The sequence below is a fragment of the Poecile atricapillus genome, chromosome 14 (genome assembly GCF_030490865.1).
Source record: "Poecile atricapillus isolate bPoeAtr1 chromosome 14, bPoeAtr1.hap1, whole genome shotgun sequence".
Classification (NCBI taxonomy): Eukaryota; Metazoa; Chordata; class Aves; order Passeriformes; family Paridae; genus Poecile; species Poecile atricapillus.
Genome location: NC_081262.1, coordinates 16910722 through 16935702, shown reverse-complemented (window position 1 = coordinate 16935702; position 24981 = coordinate 16910722). Strand labels below are relative to the sequence as shown.

The 24981-nt window shown below is 48.7% G+C and overlaps 1 long non-coding RNA gene across 2 annotated transcripts in view; it reads left to right on the top strand.

The window, feature by feature from the left end:
• The window catches only part of LOC131584773 (uncharacterized), a 114924-nt gene that overhangs the window by 73275 nt on the left and 16668 nt on the right, over positions 1-24981 (top strand). For both annotated transcript variants that reach the window (XR_009278798.1, XR_009278797.1), the window contains exon 2: positions 24596-24705. This is a non-coding gene — a long non-coding RNA (uncharacterized LOC131584773). The remainder of the gene's footprint in view (positions 1-24595; positions 24706-24981) is intronic.

Genomic DNA, 24981 nt, shown 5'->3' with positions numbered 1-24981 from the left:
ACAGCAGAGCAGCTGGTCTGGGGACTGCCTGTGGGGGCTGCATGGGGCAGGACCCTGGGCCGTGTGTGCTACTTGGAGAACTCGGGAAAAATGTGCCCTCAAAGAGCTCCTCTTGAAGAAGACTCTGAGACTTTGCTTTAGATGGCATTCCTTGTTGATATTATTTTTCCTTCAGCAATCCTTTTTTAGGGGGAGAAATCAAATTGCCAGCACCTGACTTGCTCTTAAAGCCCAAACCCATGTGGTGAATTGTGATTTCATTGACCTGAGTGTCCAGGAGGACTTTCCCCATCCATCCAGGTCTGGCTATTGGGGTATTGCCCTCAAAGGTTGTTATCTGTGTTTGTCATGGTTGTGGCAGGCTCCCTCAGCTGTCAATTTAGGTTATGGCTGCCTAGAATGGATTATATAGAGTCTTATTTGCATGGCAGAAATATTTGAATACATCAACATGCCTTGAATGCCTAAGATTTAAACCACAGGGTGTGCAGGTTCAGTGTACAGGAACAAGGAGGGATGAGGCAGTGCTGTTGCTCCTGAGCTCTTCCAGCTGAGCTGAGCAGTGTGGAGCCCTGGGGACCCTGGAGGGAGGTTCTGTGTAAACTCCTGCTGCCTCAGGCCCATCCTGGAATGGCTGAAGCATTGGGCAGTGCCTGCAGATCTGGTGCTTCCAAAGGACTGGTCCAGCACCTTCCCCTTGTCTCTGCCAGTTGCCAACATTTCTTTTGATAGTCCTTTTGTACATCTTTGTCAGTATTTGTACGTGCTGCCTTTTCACTCACCTTGGTTTGTGAAAAACTTTCAGGCAGAGGCTCAGTACCAGCCTGTGGCAATGCCCTTGTGCACCCCTGTGCCTGCTCCTTTAGCTCTGGCAGGAGTAGAGGCAGGAAGACTTGTGGGGCTCTTAAACACATTTCTGTTACTCTAGGGCCTTGTTTAGCTCTTTGTGCATTTTCCTTCCCTGTAGGTAAATGCAGACATCTAGGTCAGCAAAACCATCCTTCTGGTCCAGTCCTTGTGCAACATCTGCTTTCTTGCCACTTGGTAAAAACTTCCTCTCCTTTTCTCTCCTACGTGCAGCTCTTCATCCTGAACAGCTCATGCATCTGGCAGTGCTTCCACCTGCTCCATGCTCTGTCTCTGCCCATGTTTTGTGCGTGGTGACTCCAATGATGTTAAAGGTTTGAACCCTGAAAACACAATTGCTCCAGGGCACAAATCAACTCCATAGCAAAGTCAAGGGATTGGATGGTTCTTCTCTGACTGACCCTCCTGCTGTGCTAGAGCAGTTCATGTGCTGGTGCTGGAGTGTTAAAGTGCTGGCCACATCTGGGTGCCAGCTCCTGGCCTTGCTCAGCAGAGCAGGAACACAGCTCAACACCCAAGTACTCATGGAGCACATTCCTTCTCCACTTGAGCTGCTGACTTTTAGCATGGGCCTGTCTAGGGACAGATCAGCAAGGATTGCTTTACATTGACAAAGTATGGTGCCCTTAGTAAATGGCCTTTCTCCAGACAAAATAAGTCCTTTTGTCAGATTTTCCTGCTGTATAATCCCCCACTCTGTTCTTTGTTTGACCTGTATTATTCAAGCTCCAATTCAGTTCTACCTTTGTGTAAATCAGGTGACGAGACACTCTCCTGTGCTGATTCATGGCTGGCACCAGGGCACCCTCTGACAGATGTAAAATGTTGCTCTGTGCAGAAGCCCAGCTCTCGCTGACCTTCCAAGCAGCACGTGTGGATCAGGATCCAGACAGAAGTGTTAAGTTAGACCCATACAGTGACTCCAGTGCCATGCTGCCTTTTGCAGTGGCATTTAAGCAGCTTGTAGTATCACTTTTTATTCCCTATACCCCCAAGTAAAACTTCTTATTGCTGATAACTTGTGATGCATTCAAAGCTCTTTGCCTTTTCCTGGAGCTGGACAAGTGGATCCAGACAGCAGAATTTTCATCTGGAATGGACAGTTACTGGATCCCTGTGGTAGTGCCTCCACTCTGGCTGCTTGACAGCCCAGCACAGTTGTCTCATCCCAGCCTGGGCTGCTGGTTCCAGTTCTCTTCTGCATCTCTGGAAAGGAGCTGTCACTGCCTGCACTGAGCAGGACACGCCAAATGCTGAAGATGCTTTGAACCTGAATTAGCCATTTGAAATTCTTTTGAGGAAGGGAGGGAGGGACTGAGGAGCTGGATGAAGATCTGAGGCACAGAAGGCACTGCCTATAGCTTGTGTAGCCAGTTGTCCAGAGAATGCCATAGTGCCAGCACCTCCCACATTTGGAGACAAGGACAGCACCCCAGATGATGCAATTGGTCTATAACTTCTGCTAAGCACTGAGAAAGACACTTGGTGTCAAATCCCCCAGCCTGGAAGGAGAAGGACCCTCTAACAGGGCAGTGGGCAACAGCCTGGCTGCTGACTGTGTGGAGCTTTGTCACTTGTGGGTGGATTGGTGGGCGTTGGAGAGGTGTTAACCTGGCAGGTAGGAGGAAAAAGGGTCCCATGTGCTCTGGGAGAAGGCTGCATTTCCATGGAGACCACTGCCCACTGGCAGGGGTCTGGGTCCAGCCCAGGCTTCATGGGATGGAGACACCCCTGGGAATGACACAGGGAGCAAACAGCAGAAATGGGATCATTTCCCGTTGTGACAAGCCAAGGGGCCACAGGTACTTCTGCTGACGGGCTCCTTGCAAGGGCTTGAGTTTGATCCTTCAGGAAGACTTTGTTTCCTCCAGGGCTGGTCTTGGGCAGCTCCCTGCTGCTTAGCTGGGAGCAGGGAAGAGGAGCTCATGGAGAACTGATTTTATTTCTGCAGCCTGTGTGATGTTTGGATGGTTTCAGTTTGTGTTGTCATTAGGACTTACATGGAAGAAAAAACCCCTTGTGCCTGTAACTGGAAGGTGAAAGCTAACAGCTGGTCTCAGCTATTATTATACATGCCAGAAGCAGTAATGATTAAAGGGACTGCACTGTGAGGTAAAGAGATGCCATCCTGGAACCAGATGACTGGGTGATACAATTAAGATAAAGAAATCACATATTTCTTGGCAATAGGGAAGCTGGAGTGATGAAATGCGTGATTGCAAAGTGTGGGAACAAGCTGAAATTAAAGAAAGATCACAATACGGAGCAGAAATTGAGCAGGACTAGGAACAAGAGATGCAGTTGTTGAGAAGATAAGAAGAGCAGAAATAAATCGAGAGCAAATATGTTTGGAGTAGAAGTGAGGACATACAAAAAGAATATTTCCAAACTCCATTAAAAATAAGTTGCTGTGCTAAAATGAGAGCATTTCAGTCTAAAGGAAATGACAACATGAAACTGTTGGCTTCTACAGTCAGTGCTTGGGGTAGGATAGAGGAAACCCCTTGCAGGCTGCGTTGCTCTGTGGAGACTTTGTGCAGACTCAGCTGTGCCGTGGTTGCTCCTCTGAGGGATTTGTCAGCAGGGATAATGCAGAGGTGGCTGGTTCTGCAGAAGGGCAGCCAGAGGTGCTGCTGGGGACATGGGCCAGTGGCCGTGGGCTGTGTGGAGGTGGGCACACACACGCTCACATGAGGATGGGCCTGGGACCTTGAGGAGGAGCTTTTCCTCCACCCTCCCAGATGGAATGGGGAGCTCCTGAACTGCCTGGAGGGGCTGGCAAAGCAGTGCCCAGGTGTGTGGCTGTGGCTGCGTGCTGTGTGTGTTACAGCCCTGAAAAAGCTGTGGAGGCACGACCTGGCCCTGCAGCCAAAGCAGTTCCTGCCTTTGGCTACAACACGCAGTGGTAAGTGGGGCAGCTGTGCAGGTATGCACCATCAGGAAAGGGCCTGCTGTACCGTGGAGTGTCTAAGAGCAGACTGAAAACATCAGAGGTAGTGATGGCATGTGGGGTGACTGGGAGGGAAGTGCCTGTCCCCTCTGGAAGAGCCATTGGCCTGTGCAGCTCCTCCCTTCTGTCCTCCCAGACACAGTGACCTCAGCTTGGTGACAGCTCAGCAGGAGCAGCAGCACAGCTGCAGCCAGTGGGACTCTGCCTCACACAGGGCTGGGGAGAGGGGTCACAGCTGCCATGGGCCAGAGTCACGGCTGTGCTTAGAAGCATCCTCAGCACAGCATTGCCCCAGCAAGGTGTATCTGTGTATGTATGCACAGTCTGGAGATTAAATCTGTTTACAAAAGGAAGAGAAAGGACAAGGACTTGTGATGGCTCCTTCTAAATCCTGGGGAGGCTCCGGGACATTTGGCTGGGGGGGTCTGTGTAAGCAGGTTGGCAGCACTGAGAGTTGTGAAAGGGAGTCTGTCCTACACCGAGTACAAGATGCATGTGCTGAGCTGCAGCTCTGGGACCCACCAGAGCTTATGGAATATTGGTTTCTGCAGCAAGAGAAGGGAGCTGCTGCTGGAAACAGCTTCCAGGGTCAGCTGAGTGCAAATGGGCTTGCTCTCCTGAGCCAGACTGGCACCCCTCACAGGTCTCTGCTTGGAGATTGTGGTTACAGAGCATGACAATATGTTTGCATATGTAAATCCCAAGTCCTGTTGATGTAGGGGAGTTATTGGTTGCTGCTGTCCTCCTTTTCTGATGCTTCCAATCACTCCTCATTTGTTTTGAGGCAGTTCTCTATCAATATATAGGGCCCTCTATTAATATAGAGAAAATTTATCTAATTACTAAATTTTTGAGTTTGTTAAATCTGTGAATTAAGTTCATTTACAGTTCCTCAAAACTGCAAAATGGTGCCCTGTTCACACAGAAAACAACTGTCAGCTGGGTGTCTGGCAATGCTGAGAATGCTCTTGGAGCAGCTGCACAGGACCCAGGTGCTATGGAGCAGGAACCAGTGTGGCTCCACATGGGCTGTTTGCAGGGGCAGGGGGTGAGCCTTGGGCTGCTGCAGGGCTGAGCTTTGCCTTGGGCACTGCTCCCTGGGATGGCCTGCTTGGCAGACAAGATGGAGTTTTCTCCATAACGTTAAAATCAGGTTTGGCAGGAAATGTTTCCAGACTGGTGTCAGGATTGTGCCCCTGCACCGTCCTGGTCCTGCCACACTGGGCTCACTTCTCACCTCCCATGCTGCCACTCAGTCACCAAATCCTGCTCCTCCTCTCTTGCTGACCACAGAGACACACTGGGGAAGGAACCTTAAATCTCCAGTGGGTGATTCCAAGAAACATTTTTCCACATGTCATTTTCTCCTTGACCTCTGTAAAGAGTTATGGGGTAGAAGTGAAATTCAAATCAGACAGCTCCTGTATCTGTATCATTTTTTTCCTCTCCAAACTTAAAATGAAGAAATATAATGGGACCTGAATGGGACCTGGGATTGAGTCAGGGTGAGTATTTTAAACTTTATTAAATAAAGTGTTGGAGCTAACCAGGAAAATATTTTTTCATCTCTTTAATGCAGTGATCTGAGCTGCTTAGGGCCTCTGAGCCACAGATCTTCCCCAAGGCTTGCAGGTGTTTGCCATTGCTGTTGTGAAGGAGCACTGCAACATCCCTGGCTCCAGTGGCACAGCAATGCCAGGACTGGGAGGGACCAGGGCACCAGCCTGGCTCCAGAGCCTTTGGCTTCCCATCAGCAGAGCTGTGTAAGGATGGAGATGTCCCAGATAGGATGGGGGCAATCTTTCTCTCTCATAAAGATCTCTGTCAGCTCCAACAGTTCCTCTCAGCAAATGATGTTTTGTGTAGTGCACAGAAACCAAAACAGTAGGTCTGTGTAACTGAACTTCAGATACATCAACAAGAATCATCTCTTGCATATATGAATCTGAACCTACAGCTTGGCTCTGGTCAGGAGCTGTTTATCCTGTGATGGGCTGGCATGAGGGCAGGGCTGTTGGAATCCCATCTCACTATCCTGTGTGTTTTAACCCCACAGAAGCTCACAGGCAGGTGACTGTGCTGTTAATTTCGCAACTGCAAACACACAGGGCTTATCTAATTAATTTTTTCTTAATTAGTTGTGGGTTACCACATTTTCTGGCACTGGTTTTTGGGAATCTCCCTTGTTTCCTAGGTGACCACATCTAATTAGTACTAATTATCAGGACTCTGAAACTGTTTTTAAGGATAGCAGTAAAGTCTGTCAAGCAGTGAAGAGTGGAAACCCATAGACTCCCATTCAAGGATGATGCATTTCAATGGGAAACTCATAGCAGTGCTTAATGAGGAAATGTAAACACAGCAAGAACTTTCACTGCTTTGAGGAGTTTGTGGGGAAAAGAAGTTCTGAGTACAGCATGAGTCCAGCAAAGTTGTGTGTTCCAAAAAAGCTGTGGCACAGCCAGTGGGGTACTGGTAACAGGAATGATGCAGCCCTACAGGGAGCTGCTCTCCTGGGCAGAGGTGCCAGGGTGCTGGGGCAGCTCATCACCTTCTTCCTAGCTCCCTCCCACCCCTCCTCTGCAGCATTTCAGGTTTTTGCCCTCCTGAGCCTTTCTGCAGATTTAGTGACTGCTGTTCTCTGAAATCAGCATTGAGTTTCCCCTCCCAGAATAATGGAATTTAATGGAATTGAATTCCTGCTAGGCTAATTTCTGAGCAACAAAAATAGCTGAGTTGATGATATCGGTAAACTATGCCCACTGCCACCATTACAAGGGGAAATATGACCTAGTGATGATGAAAACAAAGAACATGGTGACAATTTTTGGGTCGTCTTGGTGATTCTGCTCTACAGAAGTCCTCAGAAGTCAGGATTCTGCTGGGGCAAAGGTCGTGGTGTGATTGCCCAGAGTGGGGGCATTACCCCAGGAGGCTGGAGCCTCGTGTGAGTGGGTCTGGGGGCTCCCCAGCACTCCAGTCCCGCTGCAGCCGGAGCAGGGCTGAGCTCCAGGGCGCTGAGGCCAGCAGTGACGGGGTGGGGATGAGTGCTGGTACCAGAGTGGAGCATCCCTGGGCGGAGCATCCTCCACATCTCCATCCCACCCAGGGATGTTCCACAGCACCTGGCCGTGTGGAACAGCTAGAGCTGGGCTCCCACAGGGAGCTGCTTCTGCTCTGCACAGAAGGGAGATGAAGCAAGCACATTATTGGAAAATTGTTTTGTTTAATATAGGAAATTGAGAGGTCTACTAAACCCTAGCTGGGGATGAGGGCAGAGCCTACATGCTTATAAACCTTGTAACTCTGGCCTGAGTCATGTAGCTGTAGAGTCTGAGCAGTCCCTGGGGCACAATTAGGATAGGAAAGTAGCCTGCACTGATACAGAAAGTCCACATTCTGCACAGAAGGGAGAACTAAAAAGCAGGAATACATACTTATGTATTTATATATTCTGCTTTTGAGATATGAAGTATCTGGCAAGGCAACATTTTTGCAGGAAAGGATGTGGGTGTGATGATGCCAAAAAGCAAAGCCTTATTTTAGGATACATTAACATGAGTGTTGCCTGTATGGGCCCAGGTACAAGCGTTCCCCCTGCATGTAATATCAGAGAATAAAAATATTTTATCTCTTAAAAATAATGAAATATATATTTCTTCTAAGAAAAAATACAGAGAAGTTGGTGAAGTACTGGAAAAATTTGAGAGAGATGCTGAGATCCAAAATATGTGACTTATGGGGAAAGGCTGAAAGAATTAAGTGGTGTTGACCTGAAATGGGAAAATAAGAGTTGGGGGAAGTGACAGTCTTCAAACAGAGGAAAGGTTATTGCACAAAGAACAGCTTTCAGTTCTGTCCTTCTTAGGCCTAAACTTCCATGATTTTGAGAACTTGCAATATTGGGTTTTTTTGCAAATGAGGTGACAGATGAGGAGAAACAATAATCAGTTTCTCTGAGTCTGGCATGGTAAATGCCTGCTCCTTCCAAAGGCATTTGTTATAACATGGGGAAACCCAAATGCAGGGACACTGTGGCTGCTCGGGGCTGGGGTCCAGAGCTGGACTCCCTGCCAGGGATGGTACACACATGCACGGGGGCCTTGGTAGCCAAAGCTAGACTGGAGAAGTTTTTGCTTCAGATGACTTTAAAACTCTTTATGCAGTATCGTCATGCTTTTTTTTTTGGGTACAGGTATCATTATTTCATTATGCTTTCATGTGAAGTGTGAAAACTATCTTTACCAATCCTCTTAAATTAGTTAAATATAATATTCAGTGAGACAGGAGATAGCGAAATGTTAATTGAAACTGGAGAGGTGTTTATAGGGTGATAGAGTGTGGCCAGCTGTGACTGAAATTAATGTTCAGGGTCCTTGATAGTGATTCATATTCCAGAGTTTATTAAATATTTTCAGCAGCATTTTTGAAGCCATGTGGTGTAATCTACTACACTTGTGAGAATCCTGGTGCAGGTACATGGCACTGTCAGGGAGCAGGTCATCCAGGATTGCTTTTACCTGTACTGGTTCCCCATGGGCTGGGATGCCTGTGAGTGGCTCCAGGCCTGTCTCACCCTGTGTGTCTCCTTGGGCCAGACCATGCCAGGTGCCATCAGCTCCATGGGCTCTCCATGGGCTCTCTATGTACAACTGGAGGCAGAGCCCTTTCCCAGGAAAAAGCTCAGTGCTGCACAGAGGACACTTCTCAGCCCAGTGCCCCAAAACCACAGTGTGGCCCCGTTGCCCTTGGCTGGGCATCCCTGAACTTGCTCAGGGGCTGCTGGGCTAATCAAGTCCTAGGAATGGCATCAGGAACTCATTATCAGCTGCTCAAGCCGAGCCTTCACCTCTGCTTTCCCATGCAGTCCCAGAACAAGGAGCTCTGTCCCTGGCTGCAGAGCACATCATTGCTCAGGGACATGTGAGTCTCCATGGGCACCGTGTCCTCCTTGGACACTGGGGCAGGCTGGGGGGTCAGGCAGGGCTCCTCCCCATGGAACATGTCCATCTCCTTCAGGATAATTGGTGACTGCAGCTGAAGTACATCTTTTACCTTGCACTCACTCAGCTCTGTTGCTCTGTCGCTTTCATCCCTCTGGGCCTGTCCCCAGAAAGCCCTGGCAGCTCAGAGCCATCATCACCAGTTCCCATCTGCAGCAGTGGGCACTCCCTGGGAAGGGAGAACAAACCCAACTTAGCGGGGATAAGTGATGATGACACGTTACAGGTGACAGGCTCAGCACTTCTGCAAACCTTCTGCTTGCCAAAGGCACCAGAAAACATTTCAAACTATTGAATACTGCAGCCAATAAGAAGATGCAGTAATTTATTGATGTTTCTAGCTTGCCTTTATTCCTTTCATCTATCTTTGTGCCTGCCCTGGAAGGCTGAAATAATGAATGTTGCTGGCTTTTTAATGAAGTTAGGTAAGCTGTTCACCTTTTGCTAGGAGGGTCCTAGCTCTTGTTATAGGGTGCTGACAGTAGCAGAGGTCATGAAGGGACCATCCTTTGCTCTTGCAGGGCGTGTCCCTCCTGTGGGAGGGAGTGCTGCTGGACATGGGTGGGCTGACCAGCCTTCCAGTGCTCTTGCAGCAGGGGATGTTCATCACTGTGGTGCTCTCAGTTTCTGCTATGCATGCTGCAGAAATCTCTGCCTGTCCTAGAAACTCAGCAGTTCCTGGATGCCCACCACCTGCAGGGTTTGGATTTCTGCTCTGAGATACTGAAGATGTTCAGCCTCTTCGTGTCTTTTCTTCTTTATCACAAGTCTTTGAGCTCAGATCTCATTCTGTTTGCAGTTAGGGCACTGCATTCTTGTGCTTTCAGCATATGCAATTTCACACAGCTCCTGAACCCAACAAAATGATTCTGCATAATCCCATTGGCAGCTTGTTAAGCCATCAGCACATCCCATCACTATGGAGAGAGGAGAGAGTGCTAAAGGAGAAACAGTCTCCCATACAGCACCATCCCTGATGATGCTGAGTGGACTCTGGCCTGATTGATTCCCGATGTGAACTCGTCCCTGGCAGGAGCTGCCAGGGCATGGAAACTTTCTGCTGTTTGTGCTGGTTTTCCTCCTTTGGAGCAGGTGCTGCTGTGCCACTCGCTCTGTGTGGCCCATCTGGTCTCTGTTAATACTGTGGTGTTTGTTTCTGAGGCTGTGTGGTGTTTGTTTCTGTCCTGCTTGAGCTGTGCCTGGTTCATTTTCTTAAAAACTTCAAAATGAATTATCCCTGTCACGCCAGAAAACCAGGAGGTCCTCAGAGGAAACAGAGAGCATGAGCTTGGTGCACCAGGGATTCCTGTCCTTCCAAATTTCCAGGTACAGGTTGAGTGTCTGCCTCCCTGGGTAATGTCCATAACCCTGGATCTTTGACCAGGAATGTTTTTTCTTTCATGAAGCATTTATGTTATCTGAATTTGAACTATTTTGCTACTAATATTACTAATTCTATTAATTATATTATATTATTATAATTATTAATTTTTAATTATATTAATTATTATATTAATTAATTATATTAATTATATTATATTAATTATATAATAATTATTACTAATATTAAGCACAGACAAAAGGAGACATCAATGATCCTCAAATCCCAAAGCACTTGTCACTCACTAGAATATTTGCAGATTAACTAACAATAGTCCTCAGAAATCTGTAACTACTTTCAGTGTTTCTTGTGAACTTGCAAATACCAATGCTGCCCGGTCCCATGAGTGCCTGGAAAACAGGAATGTCTCCACTGCTGTCCTAGAGTGAATGGGGAGTCTCCCCCAAGTTCATTGTGAAGGCAACTGTCTGTAATAAGCAGACAAGGCAGACTACTCAAAATGTAACTTTTCAAATGTGTGCAAATGAAGTCCAGTGTTTGTTTCATTGCAGAGAATGAGAGACATTTAAACTACTTTTAGGGAAAGTCATAGTCTGGATCTGAGTGCTGCCTCATGAATCGAGGTCAGCTGGCATAAGCTGTGCAAATGGTCCAAACCTCTTGAGCTTAGGAAGGAATTCAGAAGACTTTGAATTGCTCTTGATCTTCAGAAGGACATCTGCAGCTAATGGTCTGTGCAAGCATGCCAAGAGCTGCGAAGTTATACCACTGCTGTCTTGAGCCTGCTCAGTCCCACCAGGTTTCCAGGACCCTTTAATACAAGTTCAGAGACAAGCAAGTTGTAAAAAATGCACTCTTGTGCCAGCAGCCAATAATCTAGTGCTGGTTAAGTCAGGTGTAAAATGTCATACTGGGGCTTTAACTATGGTGTTTGACAGCCTGGTGAATTATGGCACACAGTCTTACAAGGATTTCAATAAAAAGGTGAGCGGGCAGAAACTCCAAGCTCTTCGCTGTACAACTCAAGGTTTCTTTTGTAATTGTACCTAAATAGAAAAATGTCTGCTTATTAGATATGCAGAGTAGCAGAATAGTTGGCCAAATTGTTTTAATTCCAAACCTAATAAGCAGGAAAAAAAGCTTTGCTGTGAATTCAGGATTGATAATGGTTTTTAGGAAAAGCTTTTTCATCTGTCTCTCTTCTCTCATTAGCTGATGGTGCCAGGAAGTTCTGTGCTAATGAATGGCTACAAAGTTCTCTGCAAATCCTTCAGATGAAACACCCACAGGAGCACAATGGAAGGTGCAGCCACCTCTCAAAGGATGCCGGGTGCTGCCAGCCAGGATCTGAAGGCTTTGCTGTGCTGGATTTAGCTTAGATATGGAGCTGTGATCATCTCCTGGGGATGGGGGAAGGTTTTGCCTTCAGTCTGGAAGTTGAGGGTCTAGCACCTAGTGGAGTCACACCAATGTCCTGGGCACAGTCTCTGGGACACAGATGCATTTACTTGGCACAAACACCATCACAGCACCAGCAGAGGAGGAGAAGCCTCTGATCTGACACAATTCAGCCTCCAAGTCCCTGTCTGCATAGCCATTTGCTGCTGAATCTGGTGCTGGAGCTGATCAGTATCCCCTGGCCTCCCTCCATCCACACAGCCAGCAGCTGCCTGTTCCTGAGTCAGGACTCACTTGCAATCCCCTCTCGCTCTCAAGACCAGGACTGAAGCAGAAGGTATGAAAGCCAAGCTGGGTCTGTCTCACTCTGGACCTTTTGCTCTGCCCTGGAGGTGATGGAATCCATGCCCAGCTCTGTCTGAGGCAAGAGCAGATGCCTTTGTGGCAGCCTCAGCAGATCTCCTGAGCAGGCTGGGAGGTGTTTTTGTCTGGCAGTCCTATCAAGGCAGTTTTGCTCCTGTCCTGATGGGTTGCTCTGGTGAGATGCCACAGAATGGTGGGACATGCTGGGTGTCAAGGACAGGGATGTGCTGTGACAGAGATGTCTTCTCAATTCCCCCAAATTCCAAAGTGGTGCTTTATTAACTAAGAAGAGCAATAAAAATGCACAGAGTCACTGTGCTGAGCATCACATGGTCCACGACAGAAAGACAAATTGGACAACTAATAGGTTATGTGAATGGCAAGTTTAGGTGAGAAGCTGACAGTGTTACACAGCAGAGTTGAGCAGACAGATTACTGGTGGTTCCTGAAAGGCCATGTTGTCAGTGTCTCTGACAGCAGGACAGAGCTGTTCCCCCTGCTGAATGGGAATGACAAGGGGTTTCACTGCTCTGTGCTCCAGTCACTCCTAGAAATGGCAAAGCTTCTTGGTGACATTTCTGAAGAGCTGCTTCACCTGTGGCAGGTGTCCCTGTGCTGGCTAGGAGGGGGCTCCTGCTGCAGCCCAGGCATGGGCTTGCCACCAGAACAGTGGGCAGGCCCAGGCAGATGGAGCTTTGCCATGGTTCTCCTGGTCCTGGGCAGGAGAAGTCAGCTGGGTGTCCTCACAGCAGAGCTCCAGAGATCCCATGGGTGGATCCTGCTCTGTGCCAGTGTGGCACCATGGCCTGTCTGACTCACCACTGCTTGAGAGACATGGGAATGCTCTTGCAAGGGCTAGCACCAGGGCTGAGAGAGCCAGCTCCTTCCAGAGCCCCAGTGAACCTTTGAATCCTCTTTGTTCTTCCACGCAGAGCTCTTTGACTTCCTTGGGTATCGCTCAACACATGTGAGTGAGCACAATCTCTGTTCACAGCGCCATCAGAATGCAGGGTGTGTGACCAGGAGTGATCTGGCTCGGTGGGAGAGCTCAGAGAAATCTCTAGACTCTTAATTTTTTTTGTCAAATGGTCATGGGAGGGTTAATGTAATTTTGATTTTAATTACATTGCTGAAGGGCACACTTACACAAGGGAAAAGACATAATTACCAAGACATTTTATTAAGATATTATTTAATTTTATTGATGTGTCACAAGCAAAGGCACAGGAATGTTCAAATCAATATATACTTACATCAATGTTTAATCTACTTTCAGCATTTTTGCCTGTTCTATTTATGCAGTTACTAGTTGATAAATTAAATTCCTGGAAATATGTGGAACATTAATGAATTTCCAGCAAATTCCTGCCTTGTGTATTTGTTTCAGTGGGAAGTCAGAACACAAACAGGCTTTCATCTTCTTTCAGCAAAATTGTATGACCCCTCTGCCTTGCTGCTCACCATTGCCAGGTTACATGTGATCCCTTTTTTCCCTCCATCACCTTTTCCAGAGCAGGGTGGGGACTTCGCAGGTCAGGATCTCCTGCCTGGGGGGCAGACTCAAGTGAGGCAGGCTGGCAGCCCCGGAGCAGAGCAGTGCTGGGCAGTGCAGGTGCTCTGGGCCTCCTCTCAGCTGTGCTTTGTAGTAACAGTTCTGGGTTTTCTGTGGAGCACCTGGGGCTGCTCACTGCTAATGGCAGAGATGCATTTGCAGGATTCGAGTGTACAGCTGCATTTGTCACTCATTCCAGGAGGCAAAATCTGCTTAGCTCTGATAGGAAAACCCCAGCTAGATGAGGGAGCTGTTGCACAGGACCAGCTCCTGAGCATCCTATAGTGTTGTCCCCACAATAAGAGTGACAGCAGCATGAAGCCAGGCAGCCTGGCAGTGACAGAGGAGCAGGATGAGGTTCAGAAGGAAAGCAGAGCTCCTGCAGAGCTCATGGAGCAAGCTCCAAGACAGAATCCTTGCTGTACTCTGATGCTGAGGCTGATGCAGCACAAGGTTACTTTCAGATACAGACAAAATCAAGTTCAAGATAGATTGCAGAGCAGTGAACCATATTTTCACCCACATTTTCAGCTGGGAGAAGAGTAAATGTAATCTGAATGGTCAGAGATACATAGTCAGAGAGAAATTGATGTCTTCATCCCCATGAGGTTTCTGATCTTTTTCTCTAGCATTTTTTTCTGTTTGGAAAGTCTGCCTTGCCTTCTCCAGGCCTAAGAAGCAGGTTATGGATGGGCAGCCCAGAGATGGGCCTCACCATGTGCTGGTTTTGCCCTTCTTCTCCTTGCATGGGCAATTGCCTTTTCATCTTTCCACTCTTCAGGCTCCTGGTTTTCCCAGGGCTGCACAGCTCCTGTGCATGGTATCTTACACAGTGCACTCTTTACACATCTCCACTTGCTGCCATTTGCATCCAGCTGCCTGTGGCTGAGAAATCTGTGATGGAATCTTTGATCCAGACAGCTGCTGAACTACCCTGACTTCAGATAATTTGTCACCGGTGGAAGGATTGATGTTGGGAAGCACTTTCTGAGATGCCTTTTGTCTTCCCACATTCATGGTGCTGCAGCACAGTCCCTCAGTTGTCTTCATCTATCAGCTGCCCCAAGTTCATATATTTTCTCCTGGTTCAGCTTCTTCCGAGTCACGCAGGTGCCACTTTCAGTGGCTGCTTTTGCCTTCCCCCTAGGGAAGGTACAGGTAGGTGAGTGTGTGCTGCTGCGGCTGATTTTCATTAATGCCTTCCAGATGCTGCCTCAACTGGTCAGTTTTGCAGGAATTCTGGCATGGCCCTTCCCTGTTTCCCTGCAGAATTGAGCCATCTTTTTTCCCAGGCAGTAGCTGCCATCTGTACCAGAAGGTTAATTTGTTCCTCTTCCCTATAACTGCATTTATCACATGGAAGTGGTTGTTGTGGAAAATATTGATCAAACACTGGCTTTTTCCCTGGCTGGACTGAAACAGAGCATTTCAGCTACTCAATTGCTCAGCACTTTGTGTTGTGTGCAGCAGCTCTGGGGAGTGTTTGCATGGGGGTGTGTGCACATGAGTTTGTGGTGGGGTAGTGCTGCTGTCTCTGTTTCACCCTCCAGCAATTCCAGCAGTGGCTTTTCTGGAGCTGGATGTGTTGTGTGTGGCTGACAGCTTGCACGGGGCAGGTTTCTGCTGCATTCAGCCCCAGCTGAAGGCCAGTGGCAGCAGTGGTGGAGCCCCATGTGTGGCCAGGAGGAGGGAGGGAAGCGCTGTCCCTGTAACCTGGCACTGCATGCCCACAGACAGTGTTTGGATGTGACCTGTGGGAATGCTATGCCTCAGTCTGCCTGAACTCAGCCCTTGGCACTTGCCTGGTGCCTGTGGCAGCCCTGGGTTGTTTTGGAGACTCTCCCAGCACCGCCACGAACGCCTGTCGTGGTCTGAGCTCCAATGCTTGTCTCTCTGTTAAAGAACAATACAACAGCAACAGCTCCTGCCAGCAGCTGCACAAATCTGGGTTATTTTGACAGCACCTTATTTCAGCCCTGTGCTCTGGAAGTCTTGTGGGAATGTTTCCTGCAGCAGGTCACGGTGGCAGAGCTGTGGCACAGGAGAATGCACGAGTCACCTTGTGAATGATCACAACAGGTTTAGTGACCTGTCCCTGGTCTCCACTGGGTGCTTTTCAGGCCCTTATTTACCAAGGACATAAGGGCTGGGCCCCACGGCCCTTGGGCTCCTTCAGCAGTGTGGCAGTGGTCCCAGCCCCGTGCTGGCCGTGGCATGTGTGTGCAGGGGGCTGTGCCCGGCTGGGGATGGCACTGGGCTCCTTGTCCCCATCCTGTCACAGGGCATCAGGGCACTCAGATAAGGGCTGGGGCCATGGCAGAAGTAACGAGGGGCATCCAGGAGCAGTAAGCTTGTCTGCTGGGGTCTCCATCTGTGTCCTGGTGTGCAGAGCAGCTGAACACACACCATGAGAGTCAGGGGCAGTTTTTCAGAAAGGCTGAGCCCAGTGTGGAGCTCTGACCTGGCATAGTGGGGACAGGCAAGGAACCACCCTGGCTCTGAGAGTCACAAGTGCAGGGAGCCCATGTGCTGAACGGTGGGTGCTGCTGGGGCCAAGGGCGAGCACAAGGAGAGCAAGTGCCTGCATTCTGGCACATGCCCAGGACACTGCCAGCTGCTGCACAGTGTTCACCTTAACCTGGAGCAGGGTCAGCCCTTTTGGCTGCTATCTGCCCCTTAAAAACGAGCAGAGAAGCCACCAGAGGAATCCTTTTTCTGCTAGAAAGAGAAAGGCACTTGGCCTGAGACCCGAGGAGAGCGGCTGGTGCATCCCTGTGGGCAGCTCCAGGAGGTGATGCCACGGCTGCTGTGCCCGGGGCTCTCCTCACCAGCCGGGAGCAGCCCCAGGCAACTCGAGCCTGCTCTTTTTCTGCAAAATCTGGCACACTGTCCAGTACAGATTCACTAGAAGAGCTGTACTCTGCCAGTATATGAAAATTTAATTAGGCAGTAAATTCTTCCTGCTTCCAAGCCCTCAGGCTGAAGAAATCCAGAATGTCTTTGGGTTTCTTAATGGGACAATTGTCCCCTCCAATAGGCTGTGAATGGTGTTAGTGACATTGGACAAAGCCTGCTTTCTGCATGACATTTGTGCACTTGCTGACCTGCCCATGCATCCCTGTGGGACAGAGTGGGTGAGGCAGAGGGACTGTGCTGAGCCTGGGCCCTCTCATGGGAGATGCTGCAGGTGAGGTGGAGGAGATCACAGCAGTACCAGGTCCAGGGGCTTTTAGCCCAGCTCCTCTTTGGAGTGTCTGTGAAGGCTCAGAGTCAGGCTAAGGGCAGCAAACCCCTTCTCCCATGCTGGCACCGCTCCTTGCTGGCACTGTGCCACCCTGCCCTGAGCTCTTGCTGCGAGACCCCTGGATGAATGTTCATGTTTGCCATTACTTCTCTCTCCGCACTGTGCAGGAGCTCATGGCTTCAGCAGACACAGATTTTCTGTCCTGGCCAGTGTGTACTCTCTCCACACTAAATTAGATACAGTCCCTTCCTCAGAAAGCTCAAACTCTAAAATAAATTATAACACAGAATAAGGGGCTCCTGTGCTGTGGAGAACCAAGTTCTGCTGGAGTCATGACCTCTACCAGTGTCACAGCCTGGCTCTGCTGGAGTCAGGGCTGTGGCTGCCCTGTTCCACAGGCTGACAGCCAGGACAGAAAGCTTCACCACTGAGCAACCTCTGAGAGCCCAGCTCTGCTGTTGAGCCTCCTCACCTGGAGAGCTGTTTGTACATTCTGAGTATTGATTCTGAAAATGCAGCTTGTCCTTGTAATTTAAAGAAAGCAAGAAATTTTTAAGCACTAAGAAAGCTCCCAGTTCTTTAAAACTTGTTCTACTTAAAATATGAAAAAAAATGAAGAATTTTTACATGTCTTGATGTCCTTTTGGGTGAGAAAAGGGGAGAATTGTTCAACACCTTTCCACAGGAACCCAAAGGATGCATACATTGCAGGAAACTCATTAAAACACATTTCCAGTATCAAAGGACCATTCCTAATCCATGGCAACCTGCTGCTTCAAACAGCATCTTCAGCCTCCCAGCTGGTGTTCACTTCTGGGACAGCTGCTGCCCTCTTCCATGTTTGCTCTGCTGCCCCTCCCTAGGGCAGCACACCTCCACATCATTCACATCTCCATTTGGAATGCAGGAAATACCTCAGGAACAGACACTGAGCAAAAGGCAAATCATGAGCAACAAGGGAGCTGCTGCCGTGAGCTGCCCGTGTGTCACCTCTGTCCAGCTGTCACCCTCTGCATGGGACACTCCTGCTGCTGCTGTCTGCCTGCCCACACCACTGCTCCAAGACTGAGAGGGGAGCCAGCACATGCCAGACTGACAGCTGAAAAATTGGTACAATTTTTTTCTTTTATTGTAATGCAGAAAATAATTTCACCTTGGGTTCTGTGGCAGCTCAGGAAGTTCCACAGCAAGTGGACCTTGGAGGCAAATATTGCTTTTCACCCTGGCGCAGGCAGGAGTGGTGTGAAGCAGCTGCACTCCCTGGACAATGGAATCTACTCAGAAATCTTCATCCTTCTCCAAATCTGGTGCCCATGAAGAGCACCAGGAAAAGCTTGTGATTGATCTCCTTGGCTCTGACTAGTCCCAGGCTCTTGAGGCCATGCAAGTTGCTGCTGGGATCTCACTCCTCCCATCTGTTCCCAAACTTCAAAAAGAGCCTCTCTGAGCTTTTACTCTCAATGTTTGAGACACTTGTCAGTTTATGAAATGTCTTCATTATTTTAAAATGAGGGGTTTGAGAGAAACTGTTGTTATTTATAGATTTCTGTCTGCTATCAAAGCACTTATCACTGTCATACCTCAGAGCCTCCAGTAAATGCCTGTTGATGGCCACCCTGGAAATGCAGCTGGACAAGGAGGGTTGTCACCTGTGCCCCTCAGCATGGGGCTGCAGCCCCCACCAGGGTGGGTGTGTGTCACCCTTGGTTTGGAGCTGCTCACTGGGAGACAGACACAGCGAGCAGTGCCTCCAATAGGGGCAACAGGTCACCTTTGTGACAGCTGCTGTGACATGGCCCAGGACACCCAGGCAGAGCACTGTGGTGGGCACAGGGCAGCTGTCACAGCTGGGGGTGCTGCTGACTGGGTGGGTGACTGCTGGTGATGGTGGGGACCGTGAGCCTGTGTCCTCCCCTGGTGCCCAGGGCTGAGTCCCATCACGGGAACCCCCCTGTGGCTGTAACCTGGAGCTCAGCTGGAGCGGGGGGTGCGAGGTGCTGTGCACGGGCAGCTGTTTTTCATTCAGGGAGAATCAATTCTCCTCATGAAACAGCCTGTTAGTCCCTCACAGCTCTCTGAAATCCACTGCTGAGAGGGTGGCTCCGAGGGTCTCTACGGCTGCTCGGCCTCCTTGGAGCAGGAGCCTTCACCTGCATCTCACAACCACATCTCCCTGGGGAGCCCATGTACCCATCTCAGCCCTGTAAGAAGTGTTAACATACAGGGAGCAATAAACATCCTCTGGCTATTATTTTCCATTTGCATGGTCAGCTCAAACGGACAGCAGCTCGCAGCAGGGTTTGATATGCTTATATTGATTTTCTTTATAGATTAGAGTGATTCAAGCAGTTATAAGGTTAATTTCAGATGATTAACTTCACCATATTGTAATATTTGATTTAGATTGGCTTTCAAACACTTTCCAGCTATTGATTTTCAATATCACACTTCTAGCACTGCAGCCAAATGTCATTTAAATAAAAGGTTGACAGAGTAGAAAATATCCACATCAGCCCTGAAAATTCTACCACATCCAGCCTGGATCAGCCCTAGTGTTCCAGGAGAGAAGTGTGCTGCAGAGTAGCACACATGCCTCCAAAGCAGACCTTGGCCAAATTATTGCTGGGCTGATGCAGCCCCTGGGTGAGGCTGACTCTGACCCAGCTGGGTCTCTCCAGCCGTGGTCCCCCCGTCACTGCTTGGCCAGCAGGAGCCAGTGCTGCCAGCACAGTCACTGCTGTCACACAGGCCCTGGGGACCGTGGTGTCACTGCCATTGGCAGGGTTGCTGCTGTTTTGATTGTGACATTAAAACTCCCTTAGAAGAACCAACCATGAAATTGTTGAGTATCAGGAGAAGTTTGACCTGCCAATTCCTCCTTGTGGCTTCAAATAATCTCCCCATCCTGGGGAGGTGCAAGAGTTGTAAGATGGATAACAGGTTTTCTTTACATCAGCTGACAGCAGCTGGGGATTTGGAGACTGTAGGAAAATTACATGTATGTGATTTTATAGGAAGCTTCCTCCTAAAATACACGGAAGGGACATGAAATCTTTCATTTTCAAGGGATCCACACTCTTCAGAATGTGCCAGCCCAGAGGAAGGTCAGTGCTTACGGCTCTGATAAAGGCACTGGAGATGTGGAATGTGAGGAGGAGGGGTTTGTGTCCAGCACCCCCTTTGGCAGAGCACATGCAGGGAGCTGTTTGCTTTTTTAATGGCTCGTGGTTCCTTCTCTCTCTCACACTTTTATTTTCAGGGGCTATTTTCTTCCTCTCATTTTGGTGATGTGCTGAATACAGATGAGACTTAGAATACGCAGAGCTATTAGATTGACACATACTCATTTTGTAGGTTTGGAAAAAAAAATAAACCCCAGCTCAAGTTAGCTTGGCACAGTTAAAAAACGATGTGAGCAGCTGGCTGGCAACAGTCCCCTCCCTGCCCAAACCCTCGGGGCCACTGGTGAGTGCCCATGCAGGGCTCGGTGTCCCCAGCTGGAGTCCAGGGCTGAGCTGCTCTCGCCCCTGTCCCCAGGAACCTTCTGGAACCTGCCTTGTCTGGAGTGCCCAAGTTCCACAGTTTATGTTCAGGCCATTGCTCTCTGTGCCTGCTCCTCCTGAGGTGAAGGGATAAATTCCCTTGCTTTTCATAAATAATAATTTCTCTTCCCATAAATTTCAGGGATTCTTTTCAGAGTGCCTGGCTGACCACAGTGGTTCAGACAGAGCTGATCAAATACTTATTTGTCAGATGAATTGTCTGATTAATTTTGTAATTTCAAATGATTTATTTATAAGTCATCTGCAATAACTAATATTTATATTGCTTCATGACCAGCAATGGTTTGCCCTTTCTGATGATAAATTCCCATACACCTGCAGCAGCTGATGCTGATGGTCTAAACTTGGGAACAATAATCCAAGCAAGTAAGGAGTGCTCTGTAATCCCCTCACAGGCTGCAGAACATGTGTATTATCTGCAGCTCTTTCCCACAATTCTTCCACACACACTTTTTGACAAAAGGAGACTGTACAGACCCCACAAAGGTCAAAGCTATTAAAAATCTTTTCAGTGAGCAATGCTGCATATCTCCAAACACTTGCAGCTCTCCAGGGAAAGTCTGAACTTGCATTTTTCACCTCTAGCTCTTCTAGTACTGTCCAGCACCCTCTGAAAGAAGCCTATGTGGAAAATCCCTTCCTGAAGCCCCTGGGTTTGTCAAACCAGGCAGATGAAGCAGCCGTTGGCTTGTCCCTGTTGAACCCAGGGAGATAAACGCATCTGTTCAAGCAATTCATGTGACTGGAAAAGTACAAAATGTGAGATGCAAGGCATTTTAAAATACAAAGGAACATTTGTTCAATAGTTTTTCAGGTATCTGTTGAATCTGTATTGCTTAAGAAAAACATGTGGCTTAAATAGATCTTGCAGTCTCTGCTCCAAGAGCACATGTCTTGGCAGGATTTTGTTGCTCACTGTCTTTACCTGCTTTCACCTCATTGTGAGATGTCTCAGAAGCTCCCTGCAGGAACTCCTGGGTTTGAATGATGTAAATAGTTGTGTCATCTGTGTTTGAGGATGAGTTGTCTGCCTGCCATCCCAATTGTATGTTAAATGAAAGCAGTTCCTATACAGCCCAGGACAGCACCCTGCTAATTGCCTTTGTCCTGCAGACATCCATGATTTACATCTGCTCCCTGTTCCTGCTCCTCAGCCCCGGCTGGGAGAGTCTGGAGGTTCTGCACAACTTGCTGTGTGCGGCCAATGATGTCACCCCTCAATGCTGGAGAGGTTTCTGAGGGATGGTGTGAAGATGACATTGCCTGCAGCCTCTCAGTCTGCACCAATTAAACAGAGAAATTAAAAAATGTCTGAGTCAATTAAGAAGAGAAATTAAACAATGTGATAAACAGGAGACAATGGAGACAAAGCTGGCACATGTAAGGAAGGCCAGCCAGTCCAGCAGCCACATGTACAGCAGTCTGTGTCAGTGCAGTAGTGCCTTCCCAGGGCTTCTGCAGTCACCTCACTGGGGCATGGGACCTGTCTCATGGGGCTGGCACCTGAGGCTGTCAGAACCCTCTTGTTAGGGGACATCTCCTCCTTGCTCTGGCCTCTCCTCCTGGCACCATCTCTCCTGTGCCAGCAACAGAGTCCAGCAAATCCCCTTCCTCTGGGCAGCTGGGCAGATGTTTTCTGGCCTCAGAGGCTGGGTGCTTGATGAGGAGTGTGGGGACTTTGAAGGACTCAGAGCCAGCACTGGAAGGGCAGCGTCCCTTGAACTCAGCCTAATGCATCACCTCAGCCTGGAGGCTGCTCTCTGTGGTCACAAACATGGCATCCAGTTTAACATGTGCCAGAAATGGGTTCTTAGTTCTTCCAAGGAGCTCGTATGTTTGGGTGAGCTAGAGTGTTGCTCACTGAAAGATAACTATCTGCAGAATTCCTCACTGCTGCCATCAGTGTGCTGGCAGAGGGGAGAGGCTGTCTACAGGCAGCTAAAATCCCTCCTGGAGGCTAGGAAAGTGCAGCTGGAATGTGTTTTCCAAATAACTTTACAGAAAATTATAAATCAACACCGTAACTACAGCCATGCTTGGCTCAGTCAGTGTGGGGCAGCTCACAGAGGTGGCAGGAGAGAATGGTGCTGTGGGTCAGCCCTTGATGCCTTGGGAAATGTCACTGGCACACTGAGACCTTGGGCATTGTCACCAGAGTCACTTCCACAACCTGTCTGTGTGGCTCAGCCTCACCATGCCCATGGTACCTGGTGGGCAGGTGGTGGCTCACAGGCAGCCCCTCCCTGGGCTCCTCAGCAGAGGATGTGCCAGCAGCTGGGCTCCTGTTTCTGGCTCTCCTGGGGCTCCTGGGCCTGCTGGAAGGGCCTTTGGCTCCCAGAGCCAGTGGGACTCCCCAGCACAGCCCAAGGTGTGGATGCTGTAGAGTGTAACAGGCACAGAGAGATATCCTGTACCCTCGGAGAGGAGAATTCAGTGAGTCCATCAGGCTCCCCTCTGCCCTGGCTGGAAGCAATCCAGCTGTCATGGGCTTTTTCCTACAGTCAGTTGACTGACTTTTCCTTTCCAGAGCTGTTAAGCAGCTAAGCCAGACTGTCTTTGCTGTATCTAATTGGCACTTTCAGCTGTAAGTAAGGTGATCTACAACTCATTTTGATCTCTGTTCAGTTCTTTGATCTTAGTGTTGTTCTCAGGTGCATATAGTGACAGCACAATTAATTAATTGCAGGCTGATAATTGTGCAGCTGCAGCATGCTCTAATTCATGCTTAGAGTTTTACTAGTTGAGTTGCCACGGTTTGTCATCAATTCTGGCAAACAGAGTGATCTGAAATAGCATTTGTTGACCTTTTCAGCCTTGGTAAACCCACAGGCAGAGTGCACATGCTGGGGAGGAGCCCCAGCCTCCTACACGGGAGGCACTGAGCACCCGGAGCTGACAGGCATGAGGTGCCCAGCTGCAGATTGGCAGCTCCTCAGGCTGTTGGATTATTTATTGTGAATGCTGTGTGATGCTCACTACATCCAGCCTGCAGAGAGAGGAGAGAGCTGGATGGCACTTCGGGGAATAATCCAGAGACCTTTGCTAGCATTAACTCTTCTGTATCCTCCAGTCTGAAAGGGAATTAATTAAACCTTGTGCTGCAGGGTTTTGATCCATCCCTGCTGCAGGACAAGATGAGTCCCAGCAACAGAGTAGGATGCTCTGTACTGGATGCTCTGCCCTGAAATATCTGGCAGGAAAGTAAAGCAGATGTATCAAATCAAATGTGATTTGTTTGTGCTGGTCCCTTGGCTTATGCTTTCCACACGAAGGAGGTGACATCGCTGTCCTAATTCAGTGCCACAGGGCTGGTGGCCTGGCACTGTGGGCAGGGATCCATGCAGTACCTGTGGGTGAGGTGGGTCCTCCTGTGGGAAAAGGCAGGAGAAGCCATTTGCTAATGCTGCTGACTGAAGGACCTGTGTGGGGAAGCCCCAGACCTCTGGGCTGGGCACACATCTCTTGGAGGCTGCTTTGCTGCCATCCGTGCTCTGGCAGGGTTCATTCTGTTTTTGCAGGCCTGTGCTCCACAGGCTGTCAAACCTCTGCCAGAAGAGCCAGTGGACAAAAGAACCTCATCTGTGTATTCTGCTCCCTTAAAAAAGGCCAATATTTCAGTATCTGTTGAAGAATATTTGCATTTTTATGGATAAATTCAAGAAAAAAGGCACCACACAATCCCAATTTGCATCCCTTATTTCCATAGAAACTACAGGAGCCTTAATTGCTTTCATGTGCTTTTGATGAAAATTGAGTGGGGTATCTTTATCCTGCCATAAGGTGGGAAGAAAAATTGGCATTCAAAATAATATCTAATGGTTCAAAGGATACTTTTGCAAAACAACTTTCTGTGATTTATTAAATAACTTGTTGTTTTTAAAATAATTGGAAAAAACTTCCTAGAAAACTTGTTGCAAGTGTTCACTGAACTGCTGCAGATTGACATCTGCAGTGTGGAACGGGGGCCGCGTACCGGGCTGCGGCTGCTGAAATCGGGGGCATTCAGCTCTTAATCAAAGTTCAGACCCTAGCAGGGAGCAATAAAGAATTTGGATATTGTAATCTCTGCAAGCGTTTTTAAGCTCTAGGGGAGATAAAAATGTTAGTCAACATTGCATGGCAGCAGGAGAGATTTGGGATCAGGAGCAGCCCTGGGCTCGCACGGTGCCCGTGCCCTGCCGGGAGCAGCGGATGAGCTGAGCCTGCCCTGCTCAGCCTGACACCAGCCCATCTATATTTGATGGTGTTTGGATGAATTATGCACATAGCCACTAAGAGAAATTTAATGATGGGTTTCGTCTTATTTTTTATAGATTTCAGCCTTTGAATTAAGCAGCAGTTCACTCTCAGTGCTACAGGCGATAAAAGGGAATATTCCAGTCCCCGTGTCCATCACGGCTGCTCTGCCAAGCAGAGTTAACAGGTAAACAGTAATCGGCCGCAATTATTGCCCATTACGTGCTCTCTTCACCTGAGATCACACAACAAAGGCCGGCTGTGCCGTCGCAGGATTGGGGTGGCAGGAGGTGTCAGGATGAAATGCCAGCACAGACCTGTCAAAGACCTAAACCCTCTCTCCTGGCCCCTCCGTGCAGCGCACAGGAGCTATTGCTGTGTAATTAGAAATCGTCTGTAGGGCTTATCTCAGGTTCAGCATTGACATTACAATAACAGGGTGGGCGAGCTTTGTTTAAGGGAT